The sequence below is a fragment of the Pangasianodon hypophthalmus genome, chromosome 1 (assembly GCF_027358585.1).
Source record: "Pangasianodon hypophthalmus isolate fPanHyp1 chromosome 1, fPanHyp1.pri, whole genome shotgun sequence".
Classification (NCBI taxonomy): Eukaryota; Metazoa; Chordata; class Actinopteri; order Siluriformes; family Pangasiidae; genus Pangasianodon; species Pangasianodon hypophthalmus.
The window spans coordinates 4,229,128-4,249,744 of NC_069710.1; the positions used below are offsets into that span (position 1 = coordinate 4,229,128).

The 20,617-nt window shown below is 35.8% G+C and overlaps 1 long non-coding RNA gene across 3 annotated transcripts; it reads left to right on the top strand.

Moving 5' to 3' along the window:
• The first annotated feature begins 761 nt into the window (after window positions 1-761).
• On the top strand, window positions 762-16,520 carry LOC128318417 (uncharacterized). 3 transcript variants are annotated; one of them, XR_008301816.1, is made up of 10 exons: window positions 762-1,049; window positions 1,166-1,219; window positions 1,705-2,581; window positions 4,531-4,612; window positions 6,751-9,457; window positions 9,618-9,988; window positions 11,156-11,230; window positions 11,336-11,385; window positions 11,961-11,990; window positions 14,737-16,520. It is a non-coding gene; the product is annotated as an uncharacterized LOC128318417 (long non-coding RNA). The 3 variants fall into 3 exon arrangements; XR_008301819.1 differs by lacking the exon at window positions 14,737-16,520 and having other exon boundaries at window positions 9,618-9,714; window positions 9,926-9,988; window positions 11,961-13,344; XR_008301814.1 differs by lacking the exon at window positions 14,737-16,520 and having other exon boundaries at window positions 11,961-13,344.
• The last annotated feature ends 4,097 nt before the right edge of the window (window positions 16,521-20,617 follow it).

Genomic DNA, 20,617 nt, shown 5'->3' on the forward strand with positions numbered 1-20,617 from the left:
AGCTTTGGTTAGTCATGTAACTGTTTGCATTTCTATGATATTTTCTGGTGTGTCCAGAAAAATAATTAATTGTTTTGTCTGTCCTAATTGTAGGATGGTGGTCTACATGAACCCTACTAGTGAGCCACATGTGCTGACTTGAATAGAACCCACAGAAAAATATTTTATGGGCCTCACTGACCCAAAAGCCAGCCCATCAATACTCCAGATGGGGCCCAGTTTTCTGCTTTCCTGACCTTCTGCCTGTTTTCCACTTTGAGTATTGGCTGAGTCCTCTGGTTTGTTTGCTCTGGACTGCTTTATATAACGTGAAACCTGCACTTATCTACTTTGCATACATGACACAGGATTAGAACAGACTTAAGATTTCATGAATTATCCTGCCATTATACTGTACTATGTACTATGTCCTTGCAGATGCATTCATATATGAAATTGTGCGTGTGTGTGTATGGCTGTGCGAATGGCTGCTATTTATTTAGATTATTAGGGCTATATGGATAAGGCAATGGCCATCTCTGAGCAATCTTTTTGAGCTTTGTTTGACTGCATGTTCTGAATATTTACTATCTGGCCCGTGCCTTCAACATCTAGGCTCCTTCTTGGAATAAACAACCTGATTGGAAGGAAATGGGGCAGAAATGTCAGACCACCAACTAGGCTTTCTAACTGCACAGTATAAACACACATGGTCTAACATAAAGCGAGACCTGATGTGTATATTACTGTACTGTATTACTGCAGTCGTGGCCTAATGGATAGCGAGTCAGCCTTGCAACCTGAAGGTTGTGGGTTCAAGTCTCAGGTCTGGCAGGGATGCAGGTCTGGTAGGTGGGGGAAGTGAATGATCAGTGCTCTCTCCCGCCCTCAATACCACGACTGCTCCCCGGGCGCCGCAGCAAAAAAGGCTGCCCACTGCTCCGGGTGTGTGTGTGTTCACTTCGGTGTGTGCACTTGGATAGGTTAAATGCAGAGCACAAATTCCGAGTATGGGTCACCATACTTGGCCACAAGTCACGTCACTTCACTTATATTTGGACCTTACTTTGGTAAGTTAGACCCTGCCTCAGGATCATTGTTACACTGTTTTGTTACATTGTTAACTAAATTAATGTATGTTCATGAAGGATGTTGAGTTTTTTTTTTGTTTTGTTTTTTTTCACAGTGAACCCCAGGAAGGCAGGGGATAGCTGGAAAGTCAGGAAGTCTGGGATCAAGGGTAATTAGGCTTTTTTCTTCACTAATGCACACCAGAACACAAACCATTCTTAGATAATGCTGCCTCCTCTCTTCCTCTTGCTTCACTGATTTTGTGAAGACTTTGTCTCGTCTAAATGACAGGAAATTTGCATGTTGTTTACATGTTAATTATTAAGCTCGTTTTTTATTTGCAGAGCAAATAAGACAGTGAGACTGCATAATGATAAATTGTTTGAAAGTAGTGCTAGAATGTTTTTTATTCTTTGTTTTGTCTCAGGGAGCAGTAGGCGATCAATAGAGCAAAGTCATTCTTACCTTCATAATGTTAACATTTTATTCAATTGTGTGTTAGACTGTATTTATTTGGAATGTAACAATCACTATATGCATATTACACACAGTGTTCGGGGTCCACCTGAAGATACAGTACGTTTTTTACAGACGTCAAATATGATACTCCTTGTTATACATACTGATAGTATATAATTTATAAATGTCTTACAGTTTTCAGTTTCAGTCTTATGGTGTTTTTTAACAAGGCTCAAGAGGTCCACTTGGACAAAAGGTTCGTATTTTCACAATATGTCAGCTACTCTTTTAAACAGTTTTTAAAAAGAGATTAAACAGTGTATTTATTCTTCTGTTATACTTACACCTCTCCATCTGGAAAGTTATCACATTTGTTGTTGTAGGGGGAGAAAGGTGCAAGAGTAAACGATGGACAGGATGGAGTAATCGTTTGTCTTTCTTTTTGGCTAAGAAATAAAGACATGACAACAGGAAGACTTATTCACACAATCCAGGTCCTCAGATGAGATTACTCATGACTGTAGTGGCTCAGGTTACACCCTCTAACACACAGTACAGGAAAAGTGGAACATTAGGGAAAATGGACCAGAGAAATTAAACTATCAGGGTGGTAGTGGTTGTTGCGGTAAAGTTGCCCAACCGTAACATAAGTAAATACTTTTACGGTTAATGAAAACCAGATGAAATAACTATTTCAATTGTTTGTCTGAACTGTGTTTGGTTTCATTCTTCATAATTTATAGAGCAGCTCCAGTCTGCAAGGAACAGGCTACATTGACAGTGAATGTTAGTGCTTCAGAAATGTTTCTTGTATTACACATAACAATTTAATGTAGCACAAATAAAATCACAAAAAAAAAGTTTTTGTTTAATCTTTGGCCTCTTAATTATGTAAGTCTTGTATATTACTAAATGAAGTGGTTGATACTTGTGAAAAGATAAGAAAATACTTTAAACCTCACTCATGATTCTCAAAAAACCTGAGAAGTTTTCTCTCACTCTCAGTTTCTGTCTATAGGGGGAGCCTGGCATGGTGGGTTTGCTGGGATATAAAGGAGGTGAAGGGTCTGATGTAAGTATCATCAGAATCAAAATCTGCCAAATGCACACTACCTTTTTTTTTTTTAAACCAGATTCTACATAAATGCAAAATTATACAACATACTGAATGCAACACTTACAAACATATATTTGACACACTCATAATATACTGTATAGCTATATCCACTATAGCACCAAAGTCGAATTGCCATAAGTAGCACAGTTCAGTGCAATGAGTATACACAACAGGAAGGGAAGTAAATTGACCTATTATATCATATATATTATAGGCATATATTAATACATTATAACCATATTGCACATAAATATTCTTTATAGTCATTAAAATAGATTCTTGTACTTGTGCATGTCTTTTTTTCTTTTTTTAGCAAGACAGTTGGCAGAGTTGGGGCTTGGGTCTTCAGCTTGTCTTAGACAGCTTGATGAGACATAGACACCACACTGTTTACGTGGTCTGTGGTGTTTGTTCTGATGGAGCAGGATCTTTCCTGATGAGTTTGCTAAATTTTATGGGTGGGTGGGATCAGTAGTGCAGATTGTATGCTACTGCTGGCTACACAGTAGGGGTGTGTGTGTCATGACCTGTGAGACTTAACAAAAAAAGTTGCTGGAGGAGGTGTTTTTATGTTCATGCAAGCAGTCAAATATAAAGCTCATGGGACAATGTAAGGCTAAATTCATAAATATGGGCGTGTACCGGGTCCAAACACGGCACCTCACAACACAACACATTTACCACATTCATTAGTCTTCAGTAACTTTAACCTGGTAGTGCAAAATAATAAAATAATAACTGCAGGAGTAGAGGGATTGTTCAAGAGTGTCGGCCGGAGCAGATGGGATTAGTCAGAATTCCTTAGGGAGTAGCCAGGAGCAAGATATTAAAAAAATCCCCCCCCACACACATCGACTGCACAGTGTCATCTGTAATAATGAGACAGGATTGGCTTGAAGATGCTGAGTTTCCTCAGCTGTTATATGAAGAACAATTTCTGTTCAGCAGTTTTCTGTATGTTGCTTATGGTGATGATGGTGTTCCCTATTTAAAGTGCTGAAAATACAACACTGACAGTCCTTGATTATATTATATTATATTATATTATATTATATTATATTATATTATATTATGATTTTAGTTTTTTTTATTATTGGTCTTAGGTTATTTATTATCTATTTATCTATTTATTATAATCTTTTTTTTAACGCTGGACCTGGGAAACAGTTTTCGTTCTTTCATGTTTTTAACATGTTGAATGACAAATAAATGAACCTTGAACCTTGAGGGGAAAGTAAAGACTAGACTCCTGAAAAAAAAAAAACATTATTTTATCAATCAAGAGGTGGAGGTCATCACAGTAAGCAAGTTTATCAAACGTCATTTAGGCTACTTTATAAAGACTTATGACAGTGACTGATTATTTACTGCTTATTGATCTGGCATCTTCTTTACCAGATTTTCGTACTTTCTAGTTCATTGCAGATCTTTCCTCCTTGTCTTCCCTCCTTTTCCTCCCTATTAGAATGTCTGCATTCTTCTCCTTCCAAACTTCCAGACTCTTCCAACATCCACATGTTTTATTAATTTAGGACAAAGCTCTGTAGTTTTAACACTTCAGCTAAACCTCACAGATGATTCTTTTTAGTTCTCTGTGATGTACATATGCAGTATTTGAAAAAAAAAAACGCTGTTGATTTGTCATATTTGTTTTAATTTTCTGTGATGCCTGTTGAGCACAAATGAAAATGGTGTAGCACTAAAATAAAAAGCAAATAAGAGCAATAATACATTCATTTCATCTTCAACAGGTCTTTTAATCTCTGGGATATCTGCCCAGTGGTCAGTGTGCAGCCTTAAACACACTGCTTGAGCTTTCCCATTGCATTTCTATTCACTGAGCAAAAACATTTCTTTCTAGGCAGTTTGCTAAGAATTTTATTTTCTTTTTTTGCTGCTTTCAGACTAAACACCACTGTAGATTATCTGCAAATGTCCACGGGAGAAAGATTGTGGGCACAGTGTCCAGTCACACCAAAACAGCAAGTAAACTTGACTGATTTACGTATTTAGATTAGCTAATGTATCTTGCATACATATGCATATTTCATTATTATTATTATTATTATTATTATTATTATTATTATTATTTTGGAAAGCATGAAATAATATGTAACATGAAATTATGAAATGTGTGTACTCACTGAATGAATCTAGTCGTAAACAGCTAAAACTGTTAAAACTGAACTAACACCACTTGTTACGTTACATTGCATGTTTTTTCACTGAATCACATATCCAAAGCTGTCTAACAAACCAAAAACCCAACAGCAAAGCCAAAAAGACAACAAGAAAATTAAAAACACAACAGTAATATCAAAAACATAACAGCAAAATCAAAAACACAACAGCAAAATCAAAAACACAACAATAAAATCAAAAACACTCTGAGGAGCAGTTACTTTAAAATTCTACAGTATTTTAAAGTAATAAAGTATTTTTAAAGTATAATTAATTGATCTTTATTGTGAGCATAGTGTAGATCACTGGGAACTAATATAAGTGGGTTTGATTGTCTACCATTTTGAAATTTCCCTTTTACAATGCATCAGAAACCACTTCAACTGTATTGACAGATCTAGTGCTGTGATTTATGTAATAATGATAAAAATAATAATAATAAATAAAGCTGTAAGCAGCATTTTCAGGGGCCGAGCACCCAGACTCGGTGAGCCACACATTCACAGACACGCTGCAATTGTTGCCTTTGACCAATTTTGACCATGGACGGTGGTGGAATTTCTGACTGTAGGAGGAAGGTCTAGATGAACAAATGGGCAGCAGGGTGGCATTGCTGCTGTAGCTGCCACCACTGCTGAGACCTGTGGAGTTGTCTGTTGCTACTTTGACCTGTGGTCGTGATTGCTACTGCTTTGACCTAAAGTTTTTTTCTTTTTGCAATTTAAAAACATCTAAGGTATTTTTTTTCTCATCAGTGTGGGCCTTTTCCCCACTTTTTGTAAGTTTAGATAGATCTTAATATGATGTGATCAAAATTTGGTGAAGATAGGACAAAATTTGGAGGAGGAGCAGCAAAAATATTAGTTAGATGGAACTTTTATATCAGTTAGATATAACTTTTACTGATGGACCAGTAAGTGGCGCTGGCAAGAAAATTGTTGTACAACCTCAGTGCATGGTCCTGATGATGCCTACCAAGACTTGTGTCAGTACTTATACTCATACTTATCAATACTTATCAAGTTCCGTGATGATACGTAGTTGAATTGCTGAGACACACCCTTCAGTGCTTGGCCCCCTAATAAGAAAACATAGAATAACAATAGGGTGCCTATGCAACTTCGGTGCTTGGGTCCCTAATAATAATAATAATAATAATAATAACAATAATAATAATAATAATAACAATTCTTAAATTATTTTTTTAAATTTATTTTTATTTGGCTTAATGATTTATAGTGTCTCTTTAAAATGGATTGATTTTACCCATTTAAGCATAAATATAAAAACTTTTAGCCTGTACACTCATATATACTGTAAATTGTTGTGTTTGTTTTGTTATTCATTTATTTAAAATGATCATTTTGTAGAAAGTTAAGCTGCTTTCGTTGTGTAGGAGCTCGCGGACGCTCACTTTCCGAATTTTGTGCTATTACCGATAAGCGTCTAAAAGCCAAACCCGTGAAATTCACGTGCAGAAAGATTAACTGTGGTTTCAGGAAGAACAGCTGGCTTAACTGCAGTGAAGCTTGGAACAGCTTCAAAGCTTTTGCCACAGTAAGGCCAAAATATTTCAATTTGTGAAACAGAAGAAAAGAACTTAAATCATTCAACCGTTTTTGCTAGGCTAAGATAACAGCAGACTGAAAAAGAATAGTTCCTTTTCACTTTGATAGTCATACCCTGTATCCAATCAGAGCAGGTGATATTCAATAAGGACCTACCCTTTCTGGTTTGAGTTACTGTTGTTGTGTTTTTGGTTTTGTTGTTGTGTTTTTTTTTTTTGTTGTTTTTTTTTTGCTGTTGCTTTTTTGGTTTGTTTTGTTTGTTTTGCACCATATTTTTCTGCATTTCTGACTTTCTAAAATGAATTACCAATTTTAAACTAATTTCTTTCACTGAAAAGGCTCATGTTGTGTTTTAACATTTTTTATGTCTGAAAGGGGCAGCCTGGAGCTCCTGGACAGAGAGGAGACCCAGGCTCTTATAGTGCTCCTGGACAGAAGGTAAGTCGATGATGTTAGGAACCAATTTGCAAGTAACGGCTTTATTTGCTGTGAAAGAAGTTAAACAATTAATAATTTATGCAATTGTCCATACATTATGATTTTTGAAGCCAGGTAATTCAATATTTCTGCTTGATGGCTGAAGCCCAGATGATGACAGTGAGCAAGACAGTTCAGTTAAGAGTTCAGAGGTCCAGTATTTTTATATTCCTGCACATGATAGCTTTTTGCTTTGAGATGTCTGATTAAAGTTAATATAAAGCATATGAGGCAATATAGTTTGTTTTACAAACAGTTTTGCAGGCAAGTATCCATCATTGAACAGCTGATAACTTCAACGAATAGACTTCATGTGTGAACTAAAATGAACTTTTGTGGTTACACAATTGCACTTTTTGGCTATATAGTACACAGTTATAGAAGGGAATTATTTATAATTGCACTATCCAGTCTCACCCAGATGAAGATGGGTTCCCTTTTTAGTCTGGTTCCTCAATACCTTATAGCGTCTCAGGGAGTTTTTCCTTGCCACCTTTGCTTCTGGCTTGCACATTAGGGAAAAATTCATAAATTTAAAATTTATATCCTGAATGTATATATTTCTGTAAAGCTGCTTTGTGACAATGTCCATTGTTAAATGCACTATACAAATAAAATTGAATTGAATTGAATTGAATTGAAGAAGGAACTCATACATCTCATACATGGTACATATCTAGTCTTTTTCTAAACAACCAAACAGCTACATATAACACTATCTCTTTTGTTTGGGACCACCATTAGGAAATTATTACATGTAAATAAGAAGATTAATTCAATAAATACAAAAAAAAGATAAATAAATCATATCTGAGCACTTCAAGCTGGTGATTGAACACAAACCAGATTTCATGAAAGCAAGTTCTTAGGAAAGCTTCAGCTTTTTTCAGAATTCCACTGAACTGAGGCAAAGGGATTAAAAGTCTAATGTTAATGTAATAGTTTGAGCATTATTGATCAAAACTAATAAGATCTAGTCTAATAAGATCTACTAATTAATACACTATGATTAAATAATTTGTTAAACCAAATATAGTTTACAGTCTTGAGAAAGTAAGATGCCTGCCCATATGGCTATTGAATAATGTAGTGCTATTTGGTTTCTTAAGAACTTCCAGTGAACAGCACACTCATTTAGCAGACTTCCCTAAGCTAAACATCTGTGAAGCAGCTCCTGCCAGCAGAGGCTTTGGTGGATTTAACTAACTATGTATGTTGAAATCGTTTTCACTAAAATTTCTTTGGACATGAATTTGAATCTCTGTATTGCTCCAATTTCCAGCCGCATCTATCTATCTATCTATCTATCTATCTATCTATCTATCTATCTATCTATCTATCTATCTATCTATCTGTCTGTCTGTCTGTCTGTCTATCTGTCTGTCTACACTCACTGTCCACTTTCTTAGGAATGCCATATTAATACTGAGTAGGGCAGAAGTCTCAATTCTCCCAGAGGTCTCAATTCTTCATGGCATGGATTCCACAAGTTCTGGGGAACATTCCTGTGAGCATAATCATGGGAAGTGGGGGCTGCTTCCCTAAGTCCCTGTGACACTTTTACATTCAACTGCCCCTACTTAAAGCATCTTCTCATGTGCCTACCTTTGATAGTACAGGATGTTTTTACGTGATTGTATCACATAATTGCTGTAGATTTGTTGGCTGCACAAATGTTACAAATCTCCTGTTCTACCACATGCCAAATTTGTTCTGTTGGATTCAGATCTGAGGACTTCCCAGTCCAGACAGACCCAGTTTGAGATGACTCTTGCTTTGTGACATGCTGTGATATCATGCTGGAAGTAGCCATTATAAAATAGGTAAATTGTGACCATAAAGGGATGCATGAAAGCTTGAAAGCTAGTATTCAAGGTTGGTACACAAATACACCACCATGACCAGCCTGAACTGTTGACAGAAGCCAGGTTGGGTCCATGGATTCTTCCTGCTGATGCTAAATTCTGACCTTACCATCTACATGTCACAACAGAAATTGAGAGTCATCAGACCAGGTGACATTTCTCCAATCTTCAGCTGTCTAATCTTCAATCTGTCTGTCATCTTTTGATAAATACAACACCAAAAATGAGAAACCTTAAGAATATTGTATTACGCCTTTAGGGAACTGTTCCCCATATCACATGTCACTAACATATGATTAATCCTTCTCAAAGCAGCACACAGTGTCATATAATCAGAGGATCCTTTGATGTTCGAGTTATGCAGGATGTGAGGTGGATCATTTTTCCTTAATGTTCGTGAATTATGTATTCCTTTCTTCCAACCACCTGTTAATAAAAAGTGAGATCAAATTACCCCAACTTAAATTTGCAACAGCTACAGTGAGTATTTCTTAGTCAATTTCATGAAAGCAAAACCAGTCCATGTGAGTCCTTGCCTATCTGAGTCATTATGTAATGCAGTACTTTACATTATAGTAGCCTGAAATGCTGTTGTTTGTTATGAATCAGTTCTTGTAGTTAAATGACTTTCCATTTCCTGCTCTCTGTTCAGCGTCCTGCAAAGAGTACAAAAATATTTGAATTGAACTTTCTTTCTTGCACAGAAGGTTTTTGGCAGCACACAGCTTCCTGGCACACCGGTATGTATTCTTGGCTGTGGGGGGAAATCTTTAAAAAGAACAAATTATCTTTGGATGATTCCTTGATATATTGAATTAATGGAAAAGCAACTGTGTAGTAGTATTTGTTTGCTGGATGTTGTTGTAAAAATTTAATTTAGATTTGTCTGTCATTTCTCAGGGTCTGAGAGGAGAGAAAGTACTAAGGGGACCTACAGGACTCTGTGGTGTCCAGGGTGAGACGATAAAGCAGCTCTGTGCACTACACTCCCTATATGGTAGTGTTTAATTTTCATTGCAGGTTGTTTAACACTGCTGGCTTTCCTCTCTCGCATCCTAGGGCAATGTGGGCCCGGTTGGGGCTCTGGGACATGAGGGTCTGGCTGAGGAAGTGGGCTCAGCAGCAAGTCCTCCATTTAGACTGTTTGGTTTCCTTTGATATCCCTTTGATATTTTATAATTACAACTCTTTTTTCTGTTTCATGACAGGGTCTAAGCAGAGTCACTGGGCTAAAAGGTTATAAAGGAGAGCCAGGCAAACATGGACTTAAGGTGAAAAAAGGACTTTCTCTTTTATTTCTATTTCTAAATATGGTTCTTGCTTATCAGGCATGGGCTGCATTTTTGTTCTGAGAGGCTTTAGGAATGGTTTATAAAGTGAAAACGAATGATCAAAGTGAAGATTTTTTGTGTGTGTGTGTGTGTGTAAAATCTATCAATAGCTTGACAGTGAAACTACGCTGCAGTTGTTATTTCTATCTTTTTAAGTGGTTCAAGTCAATAATGATCCAATTGGTTCAGGCTGTCTTTCCTCTGAATACTCAACATGGTAAACAGAAATGATGTATCTCTGTCTTTTTGTTTACTTTATACTTCAGTTGGGCCATGGGTGTTTAGTTTGTTTACTTTTACTTTTACTTACGTGCATGCCAAAAATTAAACCTTATATTGTCGTCTGTTTATCCATGAAAGGCAGAGAACTTAGCCCTGCTGGCCCATTTATACCGGTCTCCCCTGACTGGGTATTCTATTATTGACTACAATTTCAATTAGGGTATTATAGTGAATCCTCTACCCTAAGACCTGGGTGTCAAGGGCCTCATACTGGGGAGCGCTGAGTGATTCAGGAGGCCCAGAGCTACACAGTGTCCTTGGCGCATGTGATTTGAGGCAGTTGGAGAGGGGTTGGATACCGGCCCCTCTGTAACTTCGTCTCAACCTCAATCATGTTGAAATTCAATGATAATGCCAAGTTTCATGATTGTTCCAATGCCTGTGGCTGTTCGGTTCAAATCTTTTCTATTTCCTATTTCCAATTACATAATTTATAAAAGTCAACCCATACTTTTTATTTCCTGCTATCTTGGTCTTTTTTCACAGTCCAAATCTGCCAAACCAAAGAACCAAATTTCTCCAAGTAACTGCAATAACAAACCCCTTTTTTCCACACTTTTTCATACTTTTTTCTGCTGTCTATCATTTATATTCGTTATATTATTTTTAAAAATATTTTTCTTTATCTACTTGTATGCAAGTAAATTCTGGTTTATGTAAATTCTGTTTTTCGGCATCTGAACAGTCATAATAAGCATTTCACTCCATGTCATACTGTGTATGGTTGTGTGTGTGACCAATAAAATTTGAATTTAAATTTATAGTTGCCACTATATGCTTTTTCATGTGCTTTATCTGTTTCCATTGTCTACATCTTATTTTCAGGGTTTTAAAGGCTCACGAGGACTAGAGGGATTATATCCTGTATAATCTACTACAATGACATATCTAAAAGCAAAAGTAAAAACTTAATAATATTTGTAATCTTGTAATCTTGTATCGCTCTTCACATTACATTTGTTTCTGCCACCTATTTATTAAAATATTTCCTTCTCCAATCACTAGAGTGAGATGGATCTAACAAACTGGGAGAACCTGGATATCTAGGCCTTCAGGTATGCACATTTTATTTATATCATATTTAGAACATGTTGTGGAATTACATGGATGATTATAATCCCTTTGCAATAATTCTGCTTCATAATAACCATAAAGAAACAAAACAGAATAGAACAGGCATCAGTACCTAAACCCTCAGTGAGCAAGCCAAGGTCTACAATTCCAAAGAAAAACTCCTTGGAACTATGGAAGAGAAAAAGAGAGAAAAAAAACTATTCAAAACAGCATGTACTATTTCCAGGAACTACTTGGTTCAAGTGAAAGTTTTGGGGTCGCAAGAAAATCATCCAGTGGAGTTGTATAGAAAGTCCTATTGAGAATTTAACAAAAACAAAACATTGAAGCATGATGCCTTTATGTGCAATGTAGTAAGTGAAGTTTAATTTTTCATGTAGGAGACACAAAGGAAACACTGCTAAGCTTGAATATGAACATGGCACATTTATTTAACTGTTGATACTTAAAAAAAACTAGAACTTGTTTTGCTGATCTCATTAAATTATTTTGAAATTACAGAAATATTCTATGGTTTTTTACAGGATCTAAGTATAAGCTGTTTTTAATTTTCTAGGGATATCCGGGTTTAAGAAGATGAAGAAAGGTTAGTACCGTATTTTATAATGTTATAATCATACTAATTCTAATACGTTTTGTTGAATCGTTTGGAGTCTACGCTGGTGCATGTGCCAGACAAACTGCTTTGATGTTTTACCACTTTATAAATTTGTGAATTTTTGTGATACCAGCTTCAGAAACACATTGCTGTAGTCTTTACAGGATTGGCTTATGGATGTGCTACTTTAAAAATAATACAATTGTTTGTAAAATAGAGTAAATAGACAAAAAAAAAAAAAAACGAAGTTTGTCTCTTTCATTTAAAACAGCTGATTTGAAGTTATGAGCTTTCTACCCCAGTGTATTCACACTGAAATCTTTAGCAAATATGCAAATTCCCACAAGTGAAAGTGCCAAAAATGACTTCATTTGAGGTATAAGAATTTGCCTGGTTTGGAAGATGACATGCCGCAAGACAATAAGATGAATGGTGAATGGAAACTTTCGACTCACTGGAATTCTGATATAGCGAATTAAAAATAAATAAATCTTTAATAAATCTGTCTCTAATTGATTGTTTTAAAATGACCTCTGATGTGAACAAAGTAGATGTCCTAAGTGACTTGCCAAAAGAAATGTATGGTAACATGAAATGTGTTGTGGAGTTGTGAAAAACCAAGATTAAATATCTTTAGCCTAGGTGTATGTAACCTTTTGGCCTCACTTGTACACATATTTGTATCTATGTCGGTAACATTTGGAAGTGTGCAAATGCTTAGGTTAGAAAACAGATTTCCTTTTCTTCCTGCACAAGGAAAGCAGATTTAGAGTTTAGTTATGGGAGAAACTCCAGCATTTCCAACGAAATCCCTCTTGAGTATTATGGCAATCTGTATTACCCTCTGGCCTTATTCCTTGTAATGCTTGGGAAAAAGGGGGAGTTTGTTTTCACTGAAACACATGATATCTATAAAAAAGTAGTAAATAAATAAATAAATGTAGTTTGAAATGCAATCAGTTTAGTACATGGATAAATGAGCTGCTCAAGCTGTTGGAAAAGATTGAGCCTTAAGATTGAACCAGAAAATCCCTCCTTCACCGAAAAAAAACCACATATATAATTCCCCCCCCCCAAAAAAATCAGCAAAGAGAGAGCAATTTGTGGCCACTTTTTATGGATAGATTTTACTCCAATTATTTGGTTTTAGTTATTTAGTTTTGATTATTGCAGATTTTACAGACCATGAATTAAAATAGAATTCCATTAACACTATTTTAATTACTCATATCATTTTAATGTTAATCATGTCTATATTTTATTGACCAAATTCTCAAACTGCTATACAGCAGAACACATCTCCCAAACATTCAACTTAAATGATGTTGGAGTTGGACATTAAACAAGGAAATCTAAAAAAAAAAAAAAAAAAAAAAAAGTCTCTTGTTGGTGCCAGTGTTGAAGAAATCCAATCCAGTGGTGTTGCTGAAATCCTGTGGAGGACATAAACACTCTTAGAGCCGTGCCTCTCATTTATTCACAAATTATTTGTATGGCATGGGTGTAGAAATTTTGCTGGGTTTGAAAATGCTTCAAAACGTTCCTACAGGTCACTCTGTTGCTGCTGAATCAGAACATAAAATGTCCTGAAGTTAACTACAAATATTAATGTTAGCTCACTATTTTATAATGGCTCATTTGCAATTTGTTTAGAAGTACATGCACAACAATGCATGAAATGTTATGCAGTTCATGGATATTACATTCAGCCAAAAATAATAAAAGTAAACATCTGTTTTACTTTGGACAAAGGTGGGGTTAGTAATTTCTTAAAAATTATTCCTTCTCTACTAAGTGCTGGAGGCACTGTGTTTTCATGTTTTCTGTCAATCTGTCCATCTGTTTGAGACTCTTATTAGCGTGATACCTCAAGAACAAGTAGCTGAATGTCGGTAGGATTTATATGGCGTTATCATTGTAATCAGCAGATAAACTGATTAGATTTTGGAATTGATCCAAACAGGGTCAATATCAAATGTCTGACACTGTTTTTCTTCAATAGCTAACTTCCTGTTTGAAGTGCACGAGATTCATGTTCTCCACTAAATCACTGGCTGTTGTATATTTAAGAACAGCCCCATCCTCCACTTGTGTATTAGAGCCAATTCTGCATAAACTGCACTGGCCTGACTGTAACAGTTTCATATAATTATTCAAAAGACATGGGACCAACTTTGGTGTTAGCGTATAATGTATACACAGTATTCCGTAAAGCCTTTGTTCATCAAGACTATATAGTAATGTATACTGTATGTGATTACTCTCTAGTGACATGTTTACCTTTCTTGGTTATTAGAAGTAATGTCTTCCATAGTCTGTACACTGTCTGCTTTTAGGTCTGCTGTTAGTGGAAGCCTTTTGCACTGTGTGTGTGTTAGGGCAGCAGAGGACTGCCTGGATTAAAAGGTGACACCGGACTGCCTGGTGACCATGGCAATGATGTAAAGTCATTTCTTTCAAATACAGTAAATTTTGAATTATATGTAAATAGTTGCCACAGATAAGCAGGATGAGTTACAGTCATTCCAGGCAATAAGGCATACCAATGTTTTTTTTTTTTTTTGGTTCCAAGAAAAAGAAAAACTTCACAGCAGATTTTTTCTTTGTGATGATGATACTGGAGCATGGGTTCAATGTCTGGATACCGTACCCAAAAGAGTTTTCACAAAATATACTCCTGAGTTGAAGTCTGTGTGTTACAGAGACTTTAATTCTTTACCTCCATTTCCTGCAGAATGATCACCCTGGTAAAGATGGCCCTACTGGCACAAAGGGGTATCCTGGACTTGATGGAGAAATTGTAGGTTTTGCTGGCCTTCAGTTCCTGTCTTGCTTATAACTCAAAAGGTTGTGATCATCTTTTATCTTAATTCTGCCTCTTTGCCTGCTGTAGTTATGCAATTCTGTATATTGTTATACAATATATTTTCAGATCAGCAATTTTCCTTATCTAAATTAATGCTACATTATCAGGCCATTAAATGTACAGCATTTAGCAGACAATCTTATTCAGAGCAACTTACAGATGTGCTTTGCAAGAGTTCCTCATGATTTTCCTCAAGCTAAAGCCCTGTTACATAATAGTTAGTGGATTTTTTTCTTTTTTTTTTTCTTTAAATAAATAAGGTGAAAGCTCATTTAACACACTCCTGTTTCTTTGGTCCATCGTTTGGATACATAGTTTAAACTAATCCATTTAACTCATGATTCTATGTTTGAAGTACTTAGATGAATAAAGTATTTCTAAGGACTTTAAAGTCTTTAAAGGTATAACCATAATAAGTGAGCTTAACAAATGGTTCTCAGGAAAGTGAAATTCTGGAAATAATTCAGAAACTTGCTGGAAGTGTTCATAAAACATACACAGCAAGCATTATTTTATTTTTTTTAATCTTACTCCATTTATCTTTCACTGCAATTTGAAACAACATTCTGAATTATTACTAATTTTACTTCCTTCATTTTCTTTATTACATACCTTAATGAACTAATTCATACTGTTTTAACACTTCATTAGTAGAAAATTTAGAGCCAAAGCATATACAGGTTTGTTCATAGAGATTAACAGGTTGTGCCTTGCTTACACACACACACAAAAAAATGCAAACCTGTACAACTAGCATCAATCCAACCTCTTAAGTTTTAAATCTATACACATTATTCACAGATTGCACCTTGAATAGTCATCATAGAGCTATCATATCATGCCTGTTTCATGCACGGCTTTTTAAACATCTAATAATGTGATGAATATGCAGTGAAAGATGTCATGCTTGTAGTTCTATCATTAAAATATTTATTATTTATAAAATTAGACTTTAAAATTAACATTTTTAAAGTGAACTTTTAACTGACTAGAATTCATGTTCTCAATTCAGCATGCTTTGCTAAGTCTGGCAAACTTTAGAAACTGATATGACTCATTCAGGCCTGTTGATAGCATACTGCACACAGCTCATTTATCCTTTTTATAACTGACTGGTGGAACCGTAAATCTGCCACAGTCTTTGCCTTTGCCTAGACAGTGTAGATCTCCCGCATAAAAGCCAGAGGTAAGGTTTTTCCATACCATGCTTTTCCACACCATTTGTATTGCTTTTAAAAGTAGCACCGATTTTATGACAAAATAATTCCTCAGGTGTATTTATGCGTAGAATGAGCTTGGCTCATGAGTGGGAGTAGTCCAGTACGGTCACGAAGGAACTGAGGAGCTGGTGTTTATACACGATTCAACATCACCACTCTGTCTCAGCTCGAAAGGTCAGATCTTCCTCTGCCTTCATTTTCTGGCACAGCTGCAGGTAATAGTAATAGATTCTATAATGAATGGCATTCCTCATGAAAACTAAAATTTACATAACACAAATAACATGCATAAGCTTAATATGTCAGCCAGTGCATATGGGGATGCTCTGTAATAAGTAAGGAATAAAACATGGAGCATGATGTTATAGGAAAATAATCAACAACTTGAAGGTGATTATCTTATAACAGCACATCCCGAAATGTTTTATTTCTCTTTCACAGCAATTTGCCAACAATTAAACTTTTTTTATTTAATAAAAAATAATATAAATATAAAATTTAGCAAAACAGGTTAGTTCCTGTTATCCTGTTGTTCTCTCACTTTCTCTTGAAGTTAATAAGACAGAAAAAATGAAGCTTGTAAAAACCCTTTGTCCTCTGACCATTACAAAGCGCTAACACTTTCGACTCCTTAAAGTTATATAATTTGTTTACTTAATCCCTTTATTATTAGGCTTAGATTATATGGCGCATTTGCCATACAAGTCCCAGCAAATGAGTTGTTACTATAGAAATGATAACATATTAGAACAAGCACATTAGTATAAACCTGTGATTTGAATTACAGCCAGCACTACTGTCAGAACCATGCTTACTCACTGTAAGTCTCTGTATTCTGTATGTCTCTCTGGATAAGTGTGTTTATTAAATGCTATAAATGTAAAAAAAATAAAAATAAAAATAAAAGAAATTGGGACACACACAAGGTAGTTAAGAAGCTACATTAATAGGTTATACATTTTTAAGCTTATGTTTCAAGCTCATAATGCTCTACTGGGTTTATGCTTCATTTCCTCTAAATAGCAAACACAGTAAACAGAAACTCTTTGTTATAACCCAAAAACACTAAACCTACTTTTTTGCCATCTGTCCTTTTGCGTAATTTGTACTTTGTGTGCTCGGACTATCGACTTTTAGTTTCTCCTCCAAACACATGCTAGCAGAAAAATGATGATAAATGATGGCTGTCTCGGATTTGGCTGCATGAATCTACAGCACCCGTTAGCCCACAGCCTTGCTTCCTATCACAGAATCGTTTCATATTCGGTGTGTTTTTCTTACAGCTGCTGGTGGTGCTGTCACACTCTTTAAAACATTTGTTAACCACAAATAAGATGATGTGGTTGCCGCATGTGAAACATTATATTGATTTTTTTTTTTTTATCTTTGAAGGACAGTGGGGGGGCTAAGCCCCTCAAGGCCATTTATATGAGCCTCCCCTGCTGGAGCCTATCCCAGAAACACTAGGTGTGAGGCAGGACTATACTCTAGATGGGATGTCAGTCCATCGAATGGTACCATGCACACACACATTCACACCTAGGGGCTAAATTGGGGACACTGGCACTGTAAGGTGGCATAAATACCTGCTGTGCCACTGCACTGCCTGTCTGAGCTGTGCTGTTATAGAAGATTAATCAACACCTACTGACCTCTAATGGAAATTTATGCTTACTGAAATTTTTGCTCACAGTGCTATGAAGAACATGCACTCCAAACTCCTGTCTTCTCTGTGCAATATCAGGGTAAGACTTTTTAATGTTTATGATTTACATGATAAAATTTTTTCACACATACTCATAGTCTTTAGTGATTCACTTGTTTATTGGTAGTGGGGCTTAGTATTGGGGACATTCCACAGACTGCCTCACTCGATGCTGCAGGAGACCACATCTATGAACCTATCATCAGGCGATCTTGATTGTCCAGGAGTCCTAGCTGTCCTAGCAACATTAGCTGTGGTTCTGTCCTTTCTCAATCAATAAATGGTGAAGAGTGTAGACAGAGCATTGCTCCGACTGTGCTATGCTGCCCTGTGATGTAGCATGAGCAGCAGTTTAAAAAGGTGCTAGCTTAATGTGTATCAGAGGAAGCACATATTATCCTTCACCCTCCCAGGTTGTTAGCTGTTGTGTGATAGGAGAACTGGCTAGTGGGTGGGAATTGGCAGATGACCAAATTGGGGAGAAAATAGAGCAAAAAACCGTCACATTTATGTCACATCACATTCAGATCTTGTTCACCTAAGAGAAAAAGGTCAAATATTACTGTACAAATACAAATATTGTATTTGTTTTATCTTTCTCATTATCACAATCTCTTATAATGATTGTTATCCAAATGATTGTTCATGATCCGAATAATTTATTGGACATTTTAAAATACTTTATAAATGTTTAGAGCGAATTTAAAAGATGCTCTGGGACAAGATGCCTTATGCACTGCAAACTAATGAGTATAACAATTGTTAATTATTGTTAAATTTATACATGAAGGTGCAACTGTTTTGGGTAAGAATGTATATTGGATGAATATGAAAACAGAAGAAAAATGCTTCTGTGTCCATGAATAATAAATTACACTTATTGCCTATTATTCAGTGACAATGTTATTTTTCAATGAAAATGTGTTTCTTCCTTGCTATCATGTTTTAGTTAGGAAATGTCCAGATTACTCCTGCAAAGGACAGATGGTAGATCTGTGTCCAGAGTGAAAGTCCTGCAGGCTGCAGCAGCTGTGAGAGATCAGGGCAACAATGTAATCGCTCTCACCATAAGTGATGCCTTTGATATATATGGGAGTTTGTCAGCTGATCTCAGAAAAGGCTGACAGCTTTGACTACAGTTTTGTAGACAGCTGTGTTCAATGGATAAAACATTACATTGAACTAATAAAACAGTCAGTCATGCACAGTCTGGTTAGGAAGCTGGCCAAAACCTAAATCAGCTGAACTCATGGTACATAGATTTGTTTCATAGGGCATATGGTACGTTATTATAGTGCCAATGAAATAAATAATACTGTACCTTATATCTGGTTCTAATGTCAACTTTCATATAATCAAAAAAATAATTAACATGCTTTTAGGAAATGAATGATATCCACAGCAATTTTAGCTTTACTTTACTAATAGATAATAAGCAGACCTGTCCCATTTATATGAAACACAATAATTAACACTGTTTTACTGTTTACCAGTAACAGATGGTTATAATATTATATGGAAGGGATAAAATCATTTATCAAAACAAAACACTGAGCAATGCAATATATCATGAGGTCTCGTTGATGGGATAATAAGAATGATATGGTGCAAACTATTACCCATGTAAAGGCGAATGCATTTGTGATTTTTTTCTTTTTCTGTTAAGTCCATGAAGCCCTACTGCATTCATGCCACTTTTTCTCCTGATGTTTACCCAAAAACATGTTACAAATGTAAGCATAATCCTCTATATGGCAACCTTATATTGGGAATCCTACAACTTAATTGTAAAGCTGATTGGAATGGAGAAATGCCTGTGCAGGATTGTGTATAAATATCTTGTGATGGTACACATTATTATTCTTCAGGTCCATACTTTTCCCAGTCAATGAGTTATTAGAATTTTTCACAATGTTGTCTGGACTTGAGTGTGGCTCTTACTGTATGGCCCTTAGGCAGGCTATCCTTCCAGGTTCAACAGTAGTGGAGGTTCAACACTGGGTAACCTTCATTAAGAGGGCCCGACATTAGGTGGGATACGTGGAAGGTATATGACATGGTAGTTGAAGTATTTGCATTATTGAAGGTATGAAGGTATTAAGGTATGATAGTATCCAGTGGAAAGCTATACTCGATCTATTCATTCAAAGATGGGAGTGGCAGAGACATGATGGCTGATAAATTACTTGTGCTGTCTGACTGCTTGATCGCTTTGTGTAGGGATTCACTCATTGATTGTAGATGCATCAGTATGGCATGGCACAATAGTGGTTAATAATAAGAAAATTTGTGATAATAGAAAGGCATCAAATAATGACTATTATTTACCCATATGTAAGATAAGATAATATAAGATAAGATGAGATAAGATACCTTTATTGTCACTGTACAAATACAACAAGATGCCATCAGAGTAAACGATAAGACAATGGATGTAAAATAAAAGGTGCTAATAAAAAAATAATAATATTCAAATGTCAGTATAAATAAAGTAAGTATAAATACAGTAGAAAGTAAAATGAGGAAATAATAAAGTTCAAAAGTGCATGTGCAGAAGAAAGTTGTTGCATTATTCACAGTAGGTTGTGGAGAGGTTGTGTATTTATTATCAAATAAATAATTATATATAAGTGTAGTATGCAGAGTATTACACAGTGTATGTGTAGTATAGGGTACTGCACTCAGAAAGGTTGAACTGCACTTGGAAGATAATGGTGGATTGGACATACTGTCTGTCAAGAATGGTGTGATGGCTGATGTCCATAGTGGTGTATTTTAGAATAGTGCAAGGTACTCCCCCCGCCCCCATGTATGGTTGGGGAGT